We start from the raw sequence: 20,171 nt of genomic DNA, 5'->3' as shown, positions 1-20,171 counted from the left end.
TGTCGTGAAAAGAGGCGTTTTGGAGCAAAAACTTATTGTCTGCACAAATTGCACCTTCATTGTCCCGAATCACACTTCTTTTTTTTTTTTTTTTTTCTATACTGAATCGAGGCTCGTGAAAGAGCTGACAACCGCGAGGGAAAGACAAAGACAGTACATGGGGACCGCGAGGGAAAGACAGTACATGGGGACCGCGAGGGAAAGACAAAAACAGCACATGGGGACCGCGAGGGAAAGACAAAGACAGCACATAGGGACCGCGAGGGAAAGACAAAGACAGTACATGGGGACCGCGAGGGAAAGACAAAAACAGCACATGGGGACCGCGAGGGAAAGACAAAGACAGCACATAGGGACCGCGAGGGAAAGACAAAGACAGTACATGGGGACCGCGAGGGAAAGACAAAAACAGCACATAGGGACCGCGAGGGAAAGACAAAGACAGCACATAGGGACCGCGAGGGAAAGACAAAGACAGTACATGGGGCCCGCGAGGGAAAGAAAAAGACAGCACATAGGGACCGCGAGGGAAAGACAAAGACAGTACATGGGGACCGCGAGGGAAAGACAAAGACAGCACATAGGGACCGCGAGGGAAAGACAAAGACAGTACATGGGGACCGCGAGGGAAAGACAAAAACAGCACATGGGGACCGCGAGGGAAAGACAGTACATGGGGACCGCGAGGGAAAGACAAAAACAGCACATGGGGACCGCGAGGGAAAGACAAAGACAGTACATGGGGACCGCGAGGGAAAGACAGTACATGGGGACCGCGAGGGAAAGACAGTACATGGGGACCGCGAGGGAAAGACAAAAACAGCACATGGGGACCGCGAGGGAAAGACAAAGACAGTACATGGGGACCACGAGGGAAAGACAAAGACAGCACATGGGGACCGCGAGGGAAAGACAAAGACAGCACATAGGGACCGCGAGGGAAAGACAAAGACAGCACATGGGGACCGCGAGGGAAAGACAAAGACAGCACATAGGGACCGCGAGGGAAAGACAAAGACAGTACATGGGGACCGCGAGGGAAAGACAAAAACAGCACATGGGGACCGCGAGGGAAAGACAAAGACAGCACATGGGGACCGCGAGGGAAAGACAAAGACAGCACATGGGGACCGCGAGGGAAAGACAAAGACAGCACATAGGGACCGCGAGGGAAAGACCTAAGACCTTCTAATATTGAAACGCGTGTTTCCTCAAACAGTTGAACATTGTGAATGTAAAAACAGTCCTATTTCCTGAAAATAAGCGTTTTGGACCAAAAACTTATTGTCTGCACAAATTGCACCCTCATTGTCCCGAATCACACTTCAAATATTGAAACAGGTGTTTCATCAAATTGTGGAACATTGTGAATGCAAAAGCACTCCTATTTACTGAAATGAAGAGTTTTTGGCAATAAACTTGTTGTTTGCACATTTTGCACCCATATTTTCCCGAATCACTCTTCTTACGCGTGTTTCATCAAATTGTGGAACATTTTGAATGCAAAAGCATTCCTATTTACTGAAATGAAGCGTTTTTTGCAATAAAGTTGTTGTTTGCACATTTTGCACACTTCTTGTCCCGAATTACACTTTAATGCAGAAATGCGTGTTTCATCATATCGTGTGCACCTGAGTTGTACGTCCTTCGCAAAACCACACATTTTCCACTCGGAAGATTGTGAATGCAATTACACTCCTGTTTACTGAAATCCGATCACGAGGAAGATTGTGAATGCAATAGCACTCCGATTTACTGAAATGAAGCGTTTTTGGCAATAAACTTGTTGTTTGCAGATTTTGCACACTTATTGTCCCGAATTACACTTCCAATGCAGAAATGCGTGTTTCATCATATAGTTTGCACCTGAGTTGACGTACCAAGCAAAACAACACATTTTCCACGAGGAAGATTGTGAATGCAATTGCACTCCTATTTACTGAAATCCGATTTACGAAATACGCCTTCGTGAGATATATCAGACATGAAGTTTCTGGCCAGGATTTGTCAAATTCTGTGTGTTTGGTTCAAACGCTAATGACTGAAGTGTTTGCCCCTCTCATTCCTTCATTCATTCAGTCACACACTCACTCATTCACTCCAGCACTCACTCACTCCCTCATTCACTCACACTCAATCATTCACTCACTTATTCACTGAATGACTCACTCACTGATGTTGGTTTATAATTATTGATGAAAGGATATTTGATAAGTTTGGTAATTGTATGAATAAAATATTTAACATTTGAAAAGAATATTTTTCATGGAGCGATGGTGGTATAGTGGTGAGCATAGCTGCCTTACAAGCAGTTGATCCGGGTTCGATTCCTGGTCATCGCAGCTTAATTTTTATACTGTGCTTGCGAAGTGCAAAGCAGGTTTCAGCGATCGGGTGTGTGTGTGTGTGTGTGTGTGCATGTCTGCATTAAAAAAAATAATTCTCAGCCACCGTTGGATCGATTGACAAGAAATTCTTAACACCGGAGTATCTCCGACTAAAGATTTATTTATCTATAATCAGGACGTTTCCCCGAGAATTATTACATTTGCACAAGTCATTTCCACGAAGAACATTGTGAATGGAAAACAGTCCTTTTACTGAAATGTCGCGCTTTGGACCAAAAACTTTGTGTCTCCGCATTTTGCAGAGTGTGCAATGATTCATACAAAAACTCCTCCTCTGTCGTGAAAAGAGGCGTTTTGGAGCAAAAACTTATTGTCTGCACAAATTGCACCCTCATTGTCCCGAATCACACTTCTTTTTTTTTTTTTTTTTTCTATACTGAATCGAGGCTCGTGAAAGAGCTGACAACCGCGAGGGAAAGACAAAGACAGTACATGGGGACCGCGAGGGAAAGACAGTACATGGGGACCGCGAGGGAAAGACAAAAACAGCACATGGGGACCGCGAGGGAAAGACAAAGACAGCACATAGGGACCGCGAGGGAAAGACAAAGACAGTACATGGGGACCGCGAGGGAAAGACAAAAACAGCACATGGGGACCGCGAGGGAAAGACAAAGACAGCACATAGGGACCGCGAGGGAAAGACAAAGACAGTACATGGGGACCGCGAGGGAAAGACAAAAACAGCACATAGGGACCGCGAGGGAAAGACAAAGACAGCACATAGGGACCGCGAGGGAAAGACAAAGACAGTACATGGGGACCGCGAGGGAAAGACAAAGACAGCACATAGGGACCGCGAGGGAAAGACAAAGACAGTACATGGGGACCGCGAGGGAAAGACAAAGACAGCACATAGGGACCGCGAGGGAAAGACAAAGACAGTACATGGGGACCGCGAGGGAAAGACAGAAACAGCACATGGGGACCGCGAGGGAAAGACAGTACATGGGGACCGCGAGGGAAAGACAAAAACAGCACATGGGGACCGCGAGGGAAAGACAAAGACAGTACATGGGGACCGCGAGGGAAAGACAGCACATGGGGACCGCGAGGGAAAGACAGTACATGGGGACCGCGAGGGAAAGACAAAAACAGCACATGGGGACCGCGAGGGAAAGACAAAGACAGTACATGGGGACCACGAGGGAAAGACAAAGACAGCACATGGGGACCGCGAGGGAAAGACAAAGACAGCACATAGGGACCGCGAGGGAAAGACAAAGACAGCACATGGGGACCGCGAGGGAAAGACAAAGACAGCACATAGGGACCGCGAGGGAAAGACAAAGACAGTACATGGGGACCGCGAGGGAAAGACAAAAACAGCACATGGGGACCGCGAGGGAAAGACAAAGACAGCACATGGGGACCGCGAGGGAAAGACAAAGACAGCACATGGGGACCGCGAGGGAAAGACAAAGACAGCACATAGGGACCGCGAGGGAAAGACCTAAGACCTTCTAATATTGAAACGCGTGTTTCCTCAAACAGTTGAACATTGTGAATGTAAAAACAGTCCTATTTCCTGAAAATAAGCGTTTTGGACCAAAAACTTATTGTCTGCACAAATTGCACCCTCATTGTCCCGAATCACACTTCAAATATTGAAACAGGTGTTTCATCAAATTGTGGAACATTGTGAATGCAAAAGCACTCCTATTTACTGAAATGAAGAGTTTTTGGCAATAAACTTGTTGTTTGCACATTTTGCACCCATATTTTCCCGAATCACTCTTCTTACGCGTGTTTCATCAAATTGTGGAACATTTTGAATGCAAAAGCATTCCTATTTACTGAAATGAAGCGTTTTTTGCAATAAAGTTGTTGTTTGCACATTTTGCACACTTCTTGTCCCGAATTACACTTTAATGCAGAAATGCGTGTTTCATCATATCGTGTGCACCTGAGTTGTACGTCCTTCGCAAAACCACACATTTTCCACTCGGAAGATTGTGAATGCAATTACACTCCTGTTTACTGAAATCCGATCACGAGGAAGATTGTGAATGCAATAGCACTCCGATTTACTGAAATGAAGCGTTTTTGGCAATAAACTTGTTGTTTGCACATTTTGCACACTTATTGTCCCGAATTACACTTCCAATGCAGAAATGCGTGTTTCATCATATAGTTTGCACCTGAGTTGACGTACCAAGCAAAACAACACATTTTCCACGAGGAAGATTGTGAATGCAATTGCACTCCTATTTACTGAAATCCGATTTACGAAATACGCCTTCGTGAGATATATCAGACATGAAGTTTCTGGCCAGGATTTGTCAAATTCTGTGTGTTTGGTTCAAACGCTAATGACTGAAGTGTTTGCCCCTCTCATTCCTTCATTCATTCAGTCACACACTCACTCATTCACTCCAGCACTCACTCACTCCCTCATTCACTCACACTCAATCATTCACTCACTTATTCACTGAATGACTCACTCACTGATGTTGGTTTATAATTATTGATGAAAGGATATTTGATAAGTTTGGTAATTGTATGAATAAAATATTTAACATTTGAAAAGAATATTTTTCATGGAGCGATGGTGGCATAGTGGTGAGCATAGCTGCCTTCCAAGCAGTTGATCCGGGTTCGATTCCTGGTCATCGCAGCTTAATTTTTATACTGTGCTTGCGAAGTGCAAAGCAGGTTTCAGCGATCGGGTGTGTGTGTGTGTGTGTGTGTGCATGTCTGCATTAAAAAAAAAAATTCTCAGCCACCGTTGGATCGATTGACAAGAAATTCTTAACACCGGAGTATCTCCGACTAAAGATTTATTTATCTATAATCAGGACGTTTCCCCGAGAATTATTACATTTGCACAAGTCATTTCCACGAAGAACATTGTGAATGGAAAACAGTCCTTTCCCTGAAATGTCGCGCTTTGGACCAAAAACTTTGTGTCTCCGCATTTTGCAGAGTGTGCAATGATTCATACAAAAACTCCTCCTCTGTCGTGAAAAGAGGCGTTTTGGAGCAAAAACTTATTGTCTGCACAAATTGCACCCTCATTGTCCCGAATCACACTTCTTTTTTTTTTTTTTCTTTTCTATACTGAATCGAGGCTCGTGAAAGAGCTGACAACCGCGAGGGAAAGACAAAGACAGTACATGGGGACCGCGAGGGAAAGACAGTACATGGGGACCGCGAGGGAAAGACAAAAACAGCACATGGGGACCGCGAGGGAAAGACAAAGACAGCACATAGGGACCGCGAGGGAAAGACAAAGACAGTACATGGGGACCGCGAGGGAAAGACAAAAACAGCACATGGGGACCGCGAGGGAAAGACAAAGACAGCACATAGGGACCGCGAGGGAAAGACAAAGACAGTACATGGGGACCGCGAGGGAAAGACAAAAACAGCACATAGGGACCGCGAGGGAAAGACAAAGACAGCACATAGGGACCGCGAGGGAAAGACAAAGACAGTACATGGGGACCGCGAGGGAAAGACAAAGACAGCACATAGGGACCGCGAGGGAAAGACAAAGACAGTACATGGGGACCGCGAGGGAAAGACAAAGACAGCACATAGGGACCGCGAGGGAAAGACAAAGACAGTACATGGGGACCGCGAGGGAAAGACAAAAACAGCACATGGGGACCGCGAGGGAAAGACAGTACATGGGGACCGCGAGGGAAAGACAAAAACAGCACATGGGGACCGCGAGGGAAAGACAAAGACAGTACATGGGGACCGCGAGGGAAAGACAGTACATGGGGACCGCGAGGGAAAGACAGTACATGGGGACCGCGAGGGAAAGACAAAAACAGCACATGGGGACCGCGAGGGAAAGACAAAGACAGCACATAGGGACCGCGAGGGAAAGACAAAGACAGCACATGGGGACCGCGAGGGAAAGACAAAGACAGCACATAGGGACCGCGAGGGAAAGACAAAGACAGTACATGGGGACCGCGAGGGAAAGACAAAAACAGCACATGGGGACCGCGAGGGAAAGACAAAGACAGCACATGGGGACCGCGAGGGAAAGACAAAGACAGCACATGGGGACCGCGAGGGAAAGACAAAGACAGCACATAGGGACCGCGAGGGAAAGACCTAAGACCTTCTAATATTGAAACGCGTGTTTCCTCAAACAGTTGAACATTGTGAATGTAAAAACAGTCCTATTTCCTGAAAATAAGCGTTTTGGACCAAAAACTTATTGTCTGCACAAATTGCACCCTCATTGTCCCGAATCACACTTCAAATATTGAAACAGGTGTTTCATCAAATTGTGGAACATTGTGAATGCAAAAGCACTCCTATTTACTGAAATGAAGAGTTTTTGGCAGTAAACTTGTTGTTTGCACATTTTGCACCCATATTTTCCCGAATCACTCTTCTTACGCGTGTTTCATCAAATTGTGGAACATTTTGAATGCAAAAGCATTCCTATTTACTGAAATGAAGCGTTTTTTGCAATAAAGTTGTTGTTTGCACATTTTGCACACTTCTTGTCCCGAATTACACTTTAATGCAGAAATGCGTGTTTCATCATATCGTGTGCACCTGAGTTGTACGTCCTTCGCAAAACCACACATTTTCCACTCGGAAGATTGTGAATGCAATTACACTCCTGTTTACTGAAATCCGATCACGAGGAAGATTGTGAATGCAATAGCACTCCGATTTACTGAAATGAAGCGTTTTTGGCAATAAACTTGTTGTTTGCAGATTTTGCACACTTATTGTCCCGAATTACACTTCCAATGCAGAAATGCGTGTTTCATCATATAGTTTGCACCTGAGTTGACGTACCAAGCAAAACAACACATTTTCCACGAGGAAGATTGTGAATGCAATTGCACTCCTATTTACTGAAATCCGATTTACGAAATACGCCTTCGTGAGATATATCAGACATGAAGTTTCTGGCCAGGATTTGTCAAATTCTGTGTGTTTGGTTCAAACGCTAATGACTGAAGTGTTTGCCCCTCTCATTCCTTCATTCATTCAGTCACACACTCACTCATTCACTCCAGCACTCACTCACTCCCTCATTCACTCACACTCAATCATTCACTCACTTATTCACTGAATGACTCACTCACTGATGTTGGTTTATAATTATTGATGAAAGGATATTTGATAAGTTTGGTAATTGTATGAATAAAATATTTAACATTTGAAAAGAATATTTTTCATGGAGCGATGGTGGTATAGTGGTGAGCATAGCTGCCTTCCAAGCAGTTGACCCGGGTTCGATTCCTGGTCATCGCAGCTTAATTTTTATACTGTGCTTGCGAAGTGCAAAGCAGGTTTCAGCGATCGGGTGTGTGTGTGTGTGTGTGTGTGTGCATGTCTGCATTAAAAAAAATAATTCTCAGCCACCGTTGGATCGATTGACAAGAAATTCTTAACCCCGGAGTATCTCCGAATCAAGATTTATTTATCTATAATCAGGACGTTTCCCCGAGAATTATTACATTTGCACAAGTCATTTCCACGAAGAACATTGTGAATGGAAAACAGTCCTTTCCCTGAAATGTCGCGCTTTGGACCAAAAACTTTGTGTCTCCGCATTTTGCAGAGTGTGCAATGATTCATGCAAAAACTCCTCCTCTGTCGTGAAAAGAGGCGTTTTGGAGCAAAAACTTATTGTCTGCACAAATTGCACCCTCATTGTCCCGAATCACACTTCTAATATTGAAACGCGTGTTTTCCTCAAACAGTTGAACATTGTGAATGTAAAAACAGTGCTATTTCCTGAAAAGAAGCGTTTTGGACCAAAAACTTATTGTCTGCACAAATTGCACCCTCATTGTCCCGAATCACACTTCAAATATTGAAACACGTGTTTCATCAAATTGTGGAACATTGTGAATGCAAAAGCACTCCTATTTACTGAAATGAAGAGTTTTTGGCAATAAACTTGTTGTTTGCACATTTTGCACCCATATTTTCCCGAATCACTCTTCTTACGCGTGTTTCATCAAATTGTGGAACATTTTGAATTCAAAAGCATTCCTATTTACTGAAATGAAGCGCTTTTTTGCAATAAAGTTGTTGTTTGCACATTTTGCACACTTCTTGTCCCGAATTACACTTTAATGCAGAAATGCGTGTTTCATCATATCGTGTGCACCTGAGTTGTACGTCCTTCGCAAAACCACACATTTTCCACTCGGAAGATTGTGAATGCAATTACACTCCTGTTTACTGAAATCCGATCACGAGGAAGATTGTGAATGCAATAGCACTCCGATTTACTGAAATGAAGCGTTTTTGGCAATAAACTTGTTGTTTGCACATTTTGCACACTTATTGTCCCGAATTACACTTCCAATGCAGAAATGCGTGTTTCATCATATAGTTTGCACCTGAGTTGACGTACCAAGCAAAACAACACATTTTCCACGAGGAAGATTGTGAATGCAATTGCACTCCTATTTACTGAAATCCGATTTACGAAATACGCCTTCGTGAGATATATCAGACATGAAGTTTCTGGCCAAGATTTGTCAAATTCTGTGTGGTTGGTTCAAACGCTAATGACTGAAGTGTTTGCCCCTCTCATTCCTTCATTCATTCAGTCACACACTCACTCATTCACTCCAGCACTCACTCACTCCCTCATTCACTCACACTCAATCATTCACTCACTTATTCACAGAATGACTCACTCACTGATGTTGGTTTATAATTATTGATGAAAGGATATTTGATAAGTTTGGTAATTGTATGAATAAAATATTTAACATTTGAAAAGAATATTTTTCATGGAGCGGTGGTGGTATAGTGGTGAGCATAGCTGCCTTCCAAGCTGTTGACCCGGGTTCGATTCCTGGTCATCGCAGCTTAATTTTTATACTGTGCTTGCGAAGTGCAAAGCAGGTTTCAGCGATCGGGTGTTTGTGTGTGTGTGCGTGTCTGCATTAAAAAAAATAAATTCTCAGCCACCGTTGGATCGATTGACAAGAAATTCTTAACCCCGGAGTATCTCCGACTAAAGATTTATTTATCTATAATCAGGACGTTTCCCCGAGAATTATTACATTTGCACAAGTCATTTCCACGAAGAACATTGTGAATGGAAAACAGTCCTTTCCCTGAAATGTCGCGCTTTGGAGCAAAAACTTTGTGTCTCCGCATTTTGCAGAGTGTGCAATGATTCATACAAAAACTCCTCCTCTGTCGTGAAAAGAGGCGTTTTGGAGCAAAAACTTATTGTCTGCACAAATTGCACCCTCATTGTCCCGAATCACACTTCTAATATTGAAACGCGTGTTTCCTCAAACAGTTGAACATTGTGAATGTAAAAACAGTCCTATTTCCTGAAAATAAGCGTTTTGGACCAAAAACTTATTGTCTGCACAAATTGCACCCTCATTGTCCCGAATCACACTTCAAATATTGAAACAGGTGTTTCATCAAATTGTGGAACATTGTGAATGCAAAAGCACTCCTATTTACTGAAATGAAGAGCTTTTGGCAATAAACTTGTTGTTTGCACATTTTGCACCCATATTTTCCCGAATCACTCTTCTTACGCGTGTTTCATCAAATTGTGGAACATTTTGAATGCAAAAGCATTCCTATTTACTGAAATGAAGCGTTTTTTGCAATAAAGTTGTTGTTTGCACATTTTGCACACTTCTTGTCCCGAATTACACTTTAATGCAGAAATGCGTGTTTCATCATATCGTGTGCACCTGAGTTGTACGTCCTTCGCAAAACCACACATTTTCCACTCGGAAGATTGTGAATGCAATTACACTCCTGTTTACTGAAATCCGATCACGAGGAAGATTGTGAATGCAATAGCACTCCGATTTACTGAAATGAAGCGTTTTTGGCAATAAACTTGTTGTTTGCACATTTTGCACACTTATTGTCCCGAATTACAATTCCAATGCAGAAATGCGTGTTTCATCATATAGTTTGCACCTGAGTTGACGTACCAAGCAAAACAACACATTTTCCACGAGGAAGATTGTGAATGCAATTGCACTCCTATTTACTGAAATCCGATTTACGAAATACGCCTTCGTGAGATATATCAGACATGAAGTTTCTGGCCAAGATTTGTCAAATTCTGTGTGTTTGGTTCAAACGCTAATGACTGAAGTGTTTTCCCCTCTCATTCCTTCATTCATTCAGTCACACACTCACTCATTCACTCCAGCACTCACTCACTCCCTCATTCACTCACACTCAATCATTCACTCACTTATTCACAGAATGACTCACTCACTGATGTTGGTTTATAATTATTGATGAAAGGATATTTGATAAGTTTGGTAATTGTATGAATAAAATATTTAACATTTGAAAAGAATATTTTTCATGGAGCAATGGTGTTATAGTGGTGAGCATAGCTGCCTTCCAAGCAGTTGACCCGGGTTCGATTCCTGGTCATCGCAGCTTAATTTTTATACTGTGCTTGCGAAGTGCAAAGCAGGTTTCAGCGATCGGGTGTGTGTGTGTGTGTGCGTGTCTGCATTAAAAAAAAAAAATTCTCAGCCACCGTTGGATCGATTGACAAGAAATTCTTAACCCCGGAGTATCTCCGACTAAAGATTTATTTATCTATAATCAGGACGTTTCCCCGAGAATTATTACATTTGCACAAGTCATTTCCACGAAGAACATTGTGAATGGAAAACAGTCCTTTCCCTGAAATGTCGAGCTTTGGACCAAAAACTTTGTGTCTCCGCATTTTGCAGAGTGTGCAATGATTCATACAAAAACTCCTCCTCTGTCGTGAAAAGAGGCGTTTTGGAGCAAAAACTTATTGTCTGCACAAATTGCACCCTCATTGTCCCGAATCACACTTCTAATATTGAAACGCGTGTTTCCTCAAACAGTTGAACATTGTGAATGTAAAAACAGTCCTATTTCCTGAAAATAAGCGTTTTGGACCAAAAACTTATTGTCTGCACAAATTGCACCCTCATTGTCCCGAATCACACTTCAAATATTGAAACAGGTGTTTCATCAAATTGTGGAACATTGTGAATGCAAAAGCACTCCTATTTACTGAAATGAAGAGTTTTTGGCAATAAACTTGTTGTTTGCACATTTTGCACCCATATTTTCCCGAATCACTCTTCTTACGCGTGTTTCATCAAATTGTGGAACATTTTGAATGCAAAAGCATTCCTATTTACTGAAATGAAGCGTTTTTTGCAATAAAGTTGTTGTTTGCACATTTTGCACACTTCTTGTCCCGAATTACACTTTAATGCAGAAATGCGTGTTTAATCATATCGTGTGCACCTGAGTTGTACGTCCTTCGCAAAACCACACATTTTCCACTCGGAAGATTGTGAATGCAATTACACTCCTGTTTACTGAAATCCGATCACGAGGAAGATTGTGAATGCAATAGCACTCCGATTTACTGAAATGAAGCGTTTTTGGCAATAAACTTGTTGTTTGCACATTTTGCACACTTATTGTCCCGAATTACACTTCCAATGCAGAAATGCGTGTTTCATCATATAGTTTGCACCTGAGTTGACGTACCAAGCAAAACAACACATTTTCCACGAGGAAGATTGTGAATGCAATTGCACTCCTATTTACTGAAATCCGATTTACGAAATATGCCTTCGTGAGATATATCAGACATGAAGTTTCTGGCCAAGATTTGTCAAATTCTGTGTGTTTGGTTCAAACGCTAATGACTGAAGTGTTTGCCCCTCTCATTCCTTCATTCATTCAGTCACACACTCACTCATTCACTCCAGCACTCACTCACTCCCTCATTCACTCACACTCAATCATTCACTCACTTATTCACAGAATGACTCACTCACTGATGTTGGTTTATAATTATTGATGAAAGGATATTTGATAAGTTTGGTAATTGTATGAATAAAATATTTAACATTTGAAAAGAATATTTTTCATGGAGCAATGGTGGTATAGTGGTGAGCATAGCTGCCTTCCAAGCAGTTGACCCGGGTTCGATTCCTGGTCATCGCAGCTTAATTTTTATACTGTGCTTGCGAAGTGCAAAGCAGGTTTCAGCGATCGGTGTGTGTGTGTGTGTGTGTGTGTGTGTGTGTGTGTGTGTGTGTGTGTGCGTGTCTGCATTAAAAAAAAAAATTCTCAGCCACCGTTGGATCGATTGACAAGAAATTCTTAACCCCGGAGTATCTCCGACTAAAGATTTATTTATCTATAATCAGGACGTTTCCCCGAGAATTATTACATTTGCACAAGTCATTTCCACGAAGAACATTGTGAATGGAAAACAGTCCTTTCCCTGAAATGTCGCGCTTTGGACCAAAAACTTTGTGTCTCCGCATTTTGCAGAGTGTGCAATGATTCATACAAAAACTCCTCCGCTGTCGTGAAAAGAGGCGTTTTGGAGCAAAAACTTATTGTCTGCACAAATTGCACCCTCATTGTCCCGAATCACACTTCTAATATTGAAACGCGTGTTTCCTCAAACAGTTGAACATTGTGAATGTAAAAACAGTCCTATTTCCTGAAAAGAAGCGTTTTGGACCAAAAACTTATTGTCTGCACAAATTGCACCCTCATTGTCCCGAATCACACTTCAAATATTGAAACACGTGTTTCATCAAATTGTGGAACATTGTGAATGCAAAAGCACTCCTATTTACTGAAATGAAGAGTTTTTGGCAATAAACTTGTTGTTTGCACATTTTGCACCCATATTTTCCCGAATCACTCTTCTTACGCGTGTTTCATCAAATTGTGGAACATTTTGAATGCAAAAGCATTCCTATTTACTGAAATGAAGCGTTTTTTGCAATAACGTTGTTGTTTGCACATTTTGCACACTTCTTGTCCCGAATTACACTTTAATGCAGAAATGCGTGTTTCATCATATCGTGTGCACCTGAGTTGTACGTCCTTCGCAAAATCACACATTTTCCACTCGGAAGATTGTGAATGCAATTACACTCCTGTTTACTGAAATCTGATCACGAGGAAGATTGTGAATGCAATAGCACTCCGATTTACTGAAATGAAGCGTTTTTGGCAATAAACTTGTTGTTTGCACATTTTGCACACTTATTGTCCCGAATTACACTTCCAATGCAGAAATGCGTGTTTCATCATAAAGTTTGCACCTGAGTTGACGTACCAAGCAAAACAACACATTTTCCACGAGGAAGATTGTGAATGCAATTGCACTCCTATTTACTGAAATCCGATTTACGAAATACGCCTTCGTGAGATATATCAGACATGAAGTTTCTGGCCAAGATTTGTCAAATTCTGTGTGTTTGGTTCAAACGCTAATGACTGAAGTGTTTGCCCCTCTCATTCCTTCATTAATTCAGTCACACACTCACTCAATCACTCCAGCACTCACTCACTCCCTCATTCACTCACACTCAATCATTCACTCACTTATTCACAGAATGACTCACTCACTGATGTTGGTTTATAATTATTGATGAAAGGATATTTGATAAGTTTGGTAATTGTATGAATAAAATATTTAACATTTGAAAAGAATATTTTTCATGGAGCGATGGTGGTATAGTGGTGAGCATAGCTGCCTTCCAAGCAGTTGACCCGGGTTCGATTCCTGGTCATCGCAGCTTAATTTTTATACTGTGCTTGCGAAGTGCAAAGCAGGTTTCAGCGATCGGGTGTGTGTGTGTGTGTGCGTGTCTGCATTAAAAAAAATAATTCTCAGCCACCGTTGGATCGATTGACAAGAAATTCTTAACCCCGGAGTATCTCCGACTCAAGATTTATTTATCTATAATCAGGACGTTTCCCCGAGAATTATTACATTTGCACAAGTCATTTCCACGAAGAACATTGTGAATGGAAAACAGTCCTTTCCCTGAAATGTCGCGCTTTGGACCAAAAACTTTGTGTCTCCGCATTTTGCAGAGTGTGCAATGATTCATGCAAAAACTCCTCCTCTGTCGTGAAAAGAGGCGTTTTGGAGCCAAAACTTATTGTCTGCACAAATTGCACCCTCATTGTCCCGAATCACACTGTGGAAGTGTAACTCAGCGTAACTTATTAATTGGCACTGGTAACCTATTAATTAACCTGGTAACAAAGCAAATACATTTTACATGCAAACTCTGTGAAGGACGAGTTTGTAAATGAGTTAGGAATGTGCACGAACATGATAATCTCTTGAAACACCTGGTCACAGCCCCAGGCTGGAGCACCCCCCTATTGTTTGATAAATGGAACTCACAACAGGGGGGGCTAGCTGGCGCCAGGAAGGCGACCAGTAACGTCAGCGGAGAAGAGATTACGAGTTCAGCGGACAGACGATTAAGTCGAGTTGGTCCATATAAGCGGGAGCTGCGGCTGGAGTCGAGAGGACTTGCTGCGAGGAGCTCTGACGAACGGGACCATGGCGGAGGAACATCAGCCGAACGAAAAGGACCATGGAAAAGAGTTAATCTCAGCCATTGAATAATGCGGTATTATTTGGTAAATGGAATGAAGTGAATAATAAAAAAGACCTTTTGTAAACCTGAGTCCGGTCATTGGAGTCCTGTGAGTCATACACGAAATTCTTCCACAACACTTATAATATTGAAACGCGTATTTTCCTCAAACAGTTGAACATTGTGAATGTAAAAACAGTGCTATTTCCTGAAAAGAAGCGTTTTGGACCAAAAACTTATTGTCTGCACAAATTGCACCCTCATTGTCCCGAATCACACTTCAAATATTGAAACAAGTGTTTCATCAAATTGTGGAACATTGTGAATGCAAAAGCACTCCTATTTACTGAAATGAAGAGTTTTTGGCAATAAACTTGTTGTTTGCACATTTTGCACCCATATTTTCCCGAATCACTCTTCTTACGCGTGTTTCATCAAATTGTGGAACATTTTGAATGCAAAAGCATTCCTATTTACTGAAATGAAGCGTTTTTTGCAATAAAGTTGTTGTTTGCACATTTTGCACACTTCTTGTCCCGAATTACACTTTAATGCAGAAATGCGTGTTTCATCATATCGTGTGCACCTGAGTTGTACGTCCTTCGCAAAACCACACATTTTCCACTCGGAAGATTGTGAATGCAATTACACTCCTGTTTACTGAAATCCGATCACGAGGAAGATTGTGAATGCAATAGCACTCCGATTAACTGAAATGAAGCGTTTTTGGCAATAAACTTGTTGTTTGCACATTTTGCACACTTATTGTCCCGAATTACACTTCCAATGCAGAAATGCGTGTTTCATCATATAGTTTGCACCTGAGTTGACGTACCAAGCAAAACAACACATTTTCCACGAGGAAGATTGTGAATGCAATTGCACTCCTATTTACTGAAATCCGATTTACGAAATACGCCTTCGTGAGATATATCAGATATGAAGTTTCTGGCCAAGATTTGTCAAATTCTGTGTGTTTGGTTCAAACGCTAATGACTGAAGTGTTTGCCCCTCTCATTCCTTCATTCATTCAGTCACACACTCACTCATTCACTCCAGCACTCCCTCACTCCCTCATTCACTCACACTCAATCATTCACTCACTTATTCACAGAATGACTCACTCACTGATGTTGGTTTATAATTATTGATGAAAGGATATTTGATAAGTTTGGTAATTGTATGAATAAAATAGTTAACATTTGAAAAGAATATTTTTCATGGAGCGATGGTGGTATAGTGGTGAGCATAGCTGCCTTCCAAGCAGTTGACCCGGGTTCGATTCCTGGTCATCGCAGCTTAATTTTTATACTGTGCTTGCGAAGTGCAAAGCAGGTTTCAGCGATCGGGTGTGTGTGTGTGTGTGCGTGTCTGCATTAAAAAAAAAATTCTCAGCCACCGTTGGATCGATTGACAAGAAATTCTTAACACCGGAGTATCTCCGACTAAAGATTTATTTATCTATAATCAGGACGTTTCCCCGAGAATTATTTCATTTGCACAAGTCATTTCCACGAAGAACATTGTGAATGGAAAACAGTCCTTTCCCTGAAATGTCGTGCTTTGGACCAAAAACTTTGTGTCTCCGCATTTTGCAGAGTGTGCAATGATTCATGCAAAAACTCCTCCTCTGTCGTGAAAAGAGGCGTTTTGGAGCAAAAACTTATTGTCTGCACAAATTGCACCCTCATTGTCCCGAATCACACTTCTAATATTGAAACGCGTGTTTCCTCAAACAGTTGAACATTGTGAATGTAAAAACAGTCCTATTTCGTGAAAAGAAGCGTTTTGGACCAAAAACTTATTGTCTGCACAAATTGCACCCTCATTGTCCCGAATCACACTTCAAATATTGAAACACGTGTTTCATCAAATTGTGGAACATTGTGAATGCAAAAGCACTCCTATTTACTGAAATGAAGAGTTTTTGGCAATAAACTTATTGTTTGCACATTTTGCACCCATATTTTCCCGAATCACTCTTCTTACGCGTGTTTCATCAAATTGTGGAACATTTTGAATGCAAAAGCATTCCTATTTACTGAAATGAAGCGTTTTTTGCAATAACGTTGTTGTTTGCACATTTTGCACACTTCTTGTACCGAATTACACTTTAATGCAGAAATGCGTGTTTCATCATATCGTGTGCACCTGAGTTGTACGTCCTTCGCAAAACCACACATTTTCCACTCGGAAGATTGTGAATGCAACTACACTCCTGTTTACTGAAATCCGATCACGAGGAAGATTGTGAATGCAATAGCACTCCGATTTACTGAAATGAAGCGTTTTTGGCAATAAACTTGTTGTTTGCACATTTTGCACACTTATTGTCCCGAATTACACTTCCAATGCAGAAATGCGTGTTTCATCATATAGTTTGCACCTGAGTTGACGTACCAAGAAAAACAACACATTTTCCACGAGGAAGATTGTGAATGCAATTGCACTCCTATTTACTGAAATCCGATTTACGAAATACGCCTTCGTGAGATATATCAGACATGAAGTTTCTGGCCAAGATTTGTAAAATTCTGTGTGTTTGGTTCAAACGCTAATGACTGAAGTGTTTGCCCCTCTCATTCCTTCATTCATTCAGTCACACACTCACTCATTCACTCCAGCACTCACTCAATCCCTCATTCACTCACACTCAATCATTCACTCACTTATTCACAGAATGACTCACTCACTGATGTTGGTTTATAATTATTGATGAAAGGATATTTGATAAGTTTGGTAATTGTATGAATAAAATATTTAACATTTGAAAAGAATATTTGTCATGGAGCGATGGTGGTATAGTGGTGAGCATAGCTGCCTTCCAAGCAGTTGACCCGGGTTCGATTCCTGGCCATCGCAGCTTAATTTTTATACTGTGCTTGCGAAGTGCAAAGCAGGTTTCAGCGATCGGGTGTGTGTGTGTGTGTGTGTGCGTGTCTGCATTAAAAAAAATAAATTCTCAGCCACCGTTGGATCGATTGACAAGAAATTCTTCACACCGGAGTATCTCCGACTCAAGATTTATTTATCTATAATCAGGACGTTTCCCCGAGAATTATTACATTTGCACAAGTCATTTCCACGAAGAACATTGTGAATGGAAAACAGTCCTTTCCCTGAAATGTCGCGCTTTGGACCAAAAAGTTTGTGTCTCCGCATTTTGCAGAGTGTGCAATGATTCATGCAAAAACTCCTCCTCTGTCGTGAAAAGAGGCGTTTTGGAGCCAAAACTTATTGTCTGCACAAATTGCACCCTCATTGTCCCGAATCACACTTCTAATATTGAAACGCGTGTTTTCCTCAAACAGTTGAACATTGTGAATGTAAAAACAGTGCTATTTCCTGAAAAGAAGCGTTTTGGACCAAAAACTTATTGTCTGCACAAATTGCACCCTCATTGTCCCGAATCACACTTCAAATATTGAAACAGGTGTTTCATCAAATTGTGGAACATTGTGAATGCAAAAGCACTCCTATTTACTGAAATGAAGAGTTTTTGGCAATAAACTTGTTGTTTGCACATTTTGCACCCATATTTTCCCGAATCACTCTTCTTACGCGTGTTTCATCAAATTGTGGAACATTTTGAATGCAAAAGCATTCCTATTTACTGAAATGAAGCGTTTTTTGCAATAAAGTTGTTGTTTGCACATTTTGCACACTTCTTGTCCCGAATTACACTTTAATGCAGAAATGCGTGTTTCATCATATCGTGTGCACCTGAGTTGTACGTCCTTCGCAAAACCACACATTTTCCACTCGGAAGATTGTGAATGCAATTACACTCCTGTTTACTGAAATCCGATCACGAGGAAGATTGTGAATGCAATAGCACTCCGATTTACTGAAATGAAGCGTTTTTGGCAATAAACTTGTTGTTTGCAGATTTTGCACACTTATTGTCCCGAATTACACTTCCAATGCAGAAATGCGTGTTTCATCATATAGTTTGCACCTGAGTTGACGTACCAAGCAAAACAACACATTTTCCACGAGGAAGATTGTGAATGCAATTGCACTCCTATTTACTGAAATCCGATTTACGAAATACGCCTTCGTGAGATATATCAGACATGAAGTTTCTGGCCAGGATTTGTCAAATTCTGTGTGTTTGGTTCAAACGCTAATGACTGAAGTGTTTGCCCCTCTCATTCCTTCATTCATTCAGTCACACACTCACTCATTCACTCCAGCACTCACTCACTCCCTCATTCACTCACACTCAATCATTCACTCACTTATTCACAGAATGACTCACTCACTGATGTTGGTTTATAATTATTGATGAAAGGATATTTGATAAGTTTGGTAATTGTATGAATAAAATATTTAACATTTGAAAAGAATATTTTTCATGGAGCGATGGTGGTATAGTGGTGAGCATAGCTGCCTTCCAAGCAGTTGACCCGGGTTCGATTCCTGGTCATCGCAGATTAATTTTTATACTGTGCTTGCGAAGTGCAAAGCAGGTTTCAGCGATCGGGTGTGTGTGTGTGTGTGTGTGTGTCTGCATTAAAAAAAAAAATTCTCAGCCACCGTTGGATCGATTGACAAGAAATTCTTAACCCCGGAGTATCTCCGACTAAAGATTTATTTATCTATAATCAGGACGTTTCCCCGAGAATTATTACATTTGCACAAGTCATTTCCACGAAGAACATTGTGAATGGAAAACAGTCCTTTCCCTGAAATGTCGCGCTTTGGACCAAAAACTTTGTGTCTCCGCATTTTGCAGAGTGTGCAATGATTCATACAAAAACTCCTCCTCTGTCGTGAAAAGAGGCGTTTTGGAGCCAAAACTTATTGTCTGCACAAATTGCACCCTCATTGTCCCGAATCACACTTCTAATATTGAAACGCGTGTTTTCCTCAAACAGTTGAACATTGTGAATGTAAAAACAGTGCTATTTCCTGAAAAGAAGCGTTTTGGACCAAAAACTCCTATTTACTGAAATGAAGAGTTTTTGGCAATAAACTTGTTGTTTGCACATTTTGCACCCATATTTTCCCGAATCACTCTTCTTACGCGTGTTTCATCAAACTAGGGCATGCCCGTACTATATATATATCTAAAATTATATCCCCCCCCCCTCTATTTACAAGAAATGGTTTGGTCCAAAGCGAACGGCTTGCGAGTACGGTGACAATCCCCCCCCCTCTATTTACATGAAATGGTTTGGTCCAAAGCGAACGGCTTGCGAGTACGGTGACAATCCCCCCCCCCTCTATTTACATGAAATGGTTTGGTCCAAAGCGAACGGCTTGCGGAGTTTGGTAAAGAAATCGCCATAGCGTGCACAAACGCGCTTTAAAACATAGTTTAACGGCAACATAGTTTGCCAACGTGAAATAAATGAATACGCTCTCAAATGTGCCGTCCGAGGCAGAGTCTGTTCGC

The 20,171-nt window shown here is 41.6% G+C and overlaps 9 non-coding genes across 9 annotated transcripts; all 9 read left to right on the top strand.

Annotated features, from left to right (window-relative positions):
• The first annotated feature begins 2,270 nt into the window (after positions 1-2,270).
• On the top strand, positions 2,271-2,342 carry TRNAV-UAC (transfer RNA valine (anticodon UAC)). The gene has a single exon. It is a non-coding gene; the product is annotated as a tRNA-Val (tRNA).
• A 2,611-nt stretch (positions 2,343-4,953) lies between these two features.
• On the top strand, positions 4,954-5,025 carry TRNAG-UCC (transfer RNA glycine (anticodon UCC)). The gene has a single exon. It is a non-coding gene; the product is annotated as a tRNA-Gly (tRNA).
• A 2,546-nt stretch (positions 5,026-7,571) lies between these two features.
• TRNAG-UCC (transfer RNA glycine (anticodon UCC)) lies at positions 7,572-7,643 on the top strand. The gene has a single exon. It is a non-coding gene; the product is annotated as a tRNA-Gly (tRNA).
• A 1,504-nt stretch (positions 7,644-9,147) lies between these two features.
• Positions 9,148-9,219, top strand: TRNAG-UCC (transfer RNA glycine (anticodon UCC)). Its single transcript has one exon. It is a non-coding gene; the product is annotated as a tRNA-Gly (tRNA).
• A 3,062-nt stretch (positions 9,220-12,281) lies between these two features.
• Positions 12,282-12,353, top strand: TRNAG-UCC (transfer RNA glycine (anticodon UCC)). The gene has a single exon. It is a non-coding gene; the product is annotated as a tRNA-Gly (tRNA).
• A 1,525-nt stretch (positions 12,354-13,878) lies between these two features.
• TRNAG-UCC (transfer RNA glycine (anticodon UCC)) lies at positions 13,879-13,950 on the top strand. Its single transcript has one exon. It is a non-coding gene; the product is annotated as a tRNA-Gly (tRNA).
• A 2,045-nt stretch (positions 13,951-15,995) lies between these two features.
• TRNAG-UCC (transfer RNA glycine (anticodon UCC)) lies at positions 15,996-16,067 on the top strand. The gene has a single exon. It is a non-coding gene; the product is annotated as a tRNA-Gly (tRNA).
• A 1,493-nt stretch (positions 16,068-17,560) lies between these two features.
• Positions 17,561-17,632, top strand: TRNAG-UCC (transfer RNA glycine (anticodon UCC)). Its single transcript has one exon. It is a non-coding gene; the product is annotated as a tRNA-Gly (tRNA).
• A 1,500-nt stretch (positions 17,633-19,132) lies between these two features.
• TRNAG-UCC (transfer RNA glycine (anticodon UCC)) lies at positions 19,133-19,204 on the top strand. Its single transcript has one exon. It is a non-coding gene; the product is annotated as a tRNA-Gly (tRNA).
• Positions 19,205-20,171: the final 967 nt, after the last annotated feature.

The sequence above is a fragment of the Myxine glutinosa genome, unplaced genomic scaffold (genome assembly GCF_964187855.1).
Source record: "Myxine glutinosa unplaced genomic scaffold, kmMyxGlut1.1 SCAFFOLD_2075, whole genome shotgun sequence".
NCBI classification, from domain to species: Eukaryota; Metazoa; Chordata; class Myxini; order Myxiniformes; family Myxinidae; genus Myxine; species Myxine glutinosa.
The sequence above is the reverse complement of the archived record's forward strand: the minus strand, read 5'-3'. Positions and strand labels throughout refer to the sequence as shown.